This window comes from Alligator sinensis, unplaced genomic scaffold, assembly GCF_000455745.1.
Source record: "Alligator sinensis unplaced genomic scaffold, ASM45574v1 scaffold366_1, whole genome shotgun sequence".
NCBI classification, from domain to species: domain Eukaryota; kingdom Metazoa; phylum Chordata; order Crocodylia; family Alligatoridae; genus Alligator; species Alligator sinensis.
This window is the reverse complement of record NW_005841851.1, coordinates 2,352,460-2,355,538: the sequence shown is the minus strand read 5'-3', so window position 1 is coordinate 2,355,538 and position 3,079 is coordinate 2,352,460. Positions and strand designations below refer to the sequence as shown.

The following is a 3,079-nucleotide window of genomic DNA, read 5'->3' as shown; positions in this document are numbered from 1 at the left end:
TTGCTGCAGGACGTAGATGTCCAAAATTAATTGGGAACTGCATTATAGAGAGTTTGCAGAAGATTTAGGAGATGAACCCCAAATCTCTAGAGTTCCAAGCTTTAACTCAACACATTACTGCTGTTTTTTTGTTAATTTGTCTTTCCCTTTTTGACTTTATACTTCATTATTTATTGGCAGTGGGTATATCTCCCCACCCCTGTAATAATTTTCAGTGTTGGCTTCCCCTCTACTTTCTCTTATTTTTCTGTTCTCTACATACTTACCTATCTTCTGCGTTTTCTGTTCTCTTTCCCCCCTTTTCCTCAGGTATAGTATCTAGAGGAATAAAACTACTCTTCTGAGACAGATACCAAAAATCAGGTGGGGTTGAGGGGGCACTGTAGTAGTGACTATGCCCAGGTAAGAAACTAAAACTTTGTCCTCTTGCTGTTGGCTTTCTGCTTAGTTTGTACCTTTGCCTTTGGCTAGTGAGCATCAGATAAAATTTGAACACTATCTCCCACAATTAGCTGGTGAGAAAAGAGGCTTCCTCTTTATTTCCAGACATCTCCCTATTCAAGGCTTGGAGGTCTCCCCAGCTCTGCTTCTTCCTAGCCTTCTGTTCAGTCCTTGGCATTTCTGCCATGGATAGGGGTTGCAATTTTGGGATATGGATGCATGTCCACTGGGACTTAAGTTGAGACTATTGTGGATCTCCTGGTGTCAAACCCCCCCCCCCCCCCCCCCCCCAACCAAAAAAAAAAAAAGAGCACAGTGAATACTTATACATATGCTGTGTGTAGCTTGTGGCATTGCAAACCACATGTGTGCGCTCATGGGAACACACCCCTGAAGTTTGTGTGAAACTACACAGCTGATGCCCTTTGCAAAATCAGGTGCTCGTACTAAAAGGTCCTTGGGACAGAGTATTTGTTTTCCTATGCTGTAAAGTGTGTAATCCACCTCCTATGATGAAATGCAAGTAGTTACTTTAATGCTGAACACCATTTGTTTCCTTTTAAAGCACTATGGTTCCAGTTTTGAGACACTTAAAAGTTATACTGCATTTATCCTAATCTAAGACTACCTCAAATTTAAGATGTCCTCCCCCCACCATTAGATACTATACATGGAAAATTATAAAGTTGTTATGCTTTTTTCATCTATGGAGTGTAAGTATTGAAGGGTCATCTTAAACTTGTCTTCCTCTTAAGTAGTGGCAAGGGGTAGGCAGCTGCCCTGTGCCTGTCCCACAGCCATTTGTTTCCCCACCTCTTGTCGTTTTTTGCCTACCTACCACTTGCTGTATTCAGCAGCTCTGACTCTGGTCAGGGTATGGGGCATATGGTGGATCTGGCAGTGGGCCAGGCAACGGCCGCACCTCCAGCTCTGGACCTAGATACAGAACTACAGCAGCTTCCCTGCTTCTAGGTGAACTCCCCCATGTTTTCCCTCCCATCCCCCTGACTGCTAGGCCTGCCCTGGCAGGTACTTGGATCCAATCCAAGATGAGACTTTTCTTCCTGTGTTAAATGGGGCTGGGGGTGGGGTGGGGAACTTGTCTTGGATTTGAGTAAATAGGGTGTATTGTCCAGGTGTCGTGCGATTACTCTTATGCTGAGCTTTAAGCACATGCTGAAATGCTGGGGGCACTGGGGTCTATCACCAGGAAGCTGTTTTGTTCTTTTTTTATTTTAATTCTGCTCATGGAAAATATGCAGAACTTTTTTTAGCTGAAATTATTTAACTTCGCTGTACTTGAGGAATGTATTACTTTGATTGACCACCTCTCATTTTGGGGATTTTGGAATTGTAAGAATGTGTGGAGTCATGCATGCTGCTAAATGGAGCGTTGTACCACTTAAAGTAAACCGAGTTAATCAATTAAATTTTCTTAAGTAGTCTGCTGAAAACAGGAACAATAGATGATACTCATCAGCTTGATTCAGTTGAGGTACTGAAGATAGGCATGTATTTGTAGAGTGAAAGGGATTACTGGCCTACTTTTAAAAGGTACATAGAAAAATGGAATAGTTAAAGTTTTGAAAGTTTCGTCTTTAAATTTGTATGTTTTGGAATTGCTCATATAGTATACCTTCCTGTAGTACATTGGTAGTTATTTAAAAGAATGCACTAGATTTTGCTCACTTCTATGCTTAAGTAGATTTAGATAGTGGGTAAATCCTTCATATTGTTTAAATAAAAATATTTTTTCATATCTTTTATTAACTAGACTATTTTTAATTGCCAGTGTTGTGTGTTTGGCTGCGTGGGAGCAATCTTCCTTTCCAGTTCAGTCCCACAAGTGAGGGTCTTAATGCTCACACTGATGTCACCTTCCATTACAGTGGTAATGCCCTCAAAAACATATGCTACTTATATCAGGATTGCTGGAGAAGAAATTTGTGCTAAGGGACAAATGTATTATTATGCATCAAACTCAAACTGATCTTGCTTAGTACATTGGGAGAATGTTTCCCTGAGAGCAGGGGTGATCAACCTCTGGCCCATGGGCCAAATCCAGCCCACAGGACTCCCCATGGGTCAGGAAATTTGGCAGTGGGAGAAGTAGTGGCAGTACTGCCACCCCTCTCCATAGCCAAATCTCAAGCTAGGACATGACCCATTTCACCCCTACATGGTGAAATGGGTGCTGGACTGCACCCTCTTCCCTCTACAGGGCTGGGTTGAGGCAGTCTGTACCCCTTCTTCCTGTGGGCTGGATCTGGCCCTCCAGCCCATTTTGTCCAGCCCGTGGGGCCCCTAAAAAATTTAGAAAATTTATATTTATCTGCTCCTGGTTGTCTGTCAAAGATGACAGGAGCCAGGGGCAGTAGGACCCAGGGGAAGCTGGCAGGACTTGCCAGCAAGGTCAGCCCAGCCCTGCCCCACCCCCAACCCTCTCCCAACCAGAAGCACCTGCCTGCTGCAGTTTTCACTGCTTCCCTGCGTGCCTGCTGGCTGCTCCAGCATCACGTGGCTCCTGGTTGCACAGTCCCTGTGCTCCTGCAGTCTGGTGATGCAGGTACCCCAGGGCCAGGAATGGGTGGCGTGCATGTGTACGCGTATGCACGTGTCCCTGCAATGAGAGGGAAAG

At 44.4% G+C, this 3,079-nt stretch overlaps 1 protein-coding gene across 1 annotated transcript in view; it reads left to right on the top strand.

Moving 5' to 3' along the window:
- The first annotated feature begins 309 nt into the window (after positions 1–309).
- GNB1 (G protein subunit beta 1) overlaps positions 310–3,079 on the top strand; it is a 79,815-nt gene continuing 77,045 nt past the window's right edge. The window contains exon 1 of the mRNA XM_025211603.1: positions 310–402. The gene's annotated coding sequence lies outside the window, so the exon portion shown is untranslated. The remainder of the gene's footprint in view (positions 403–3,079) is intronic.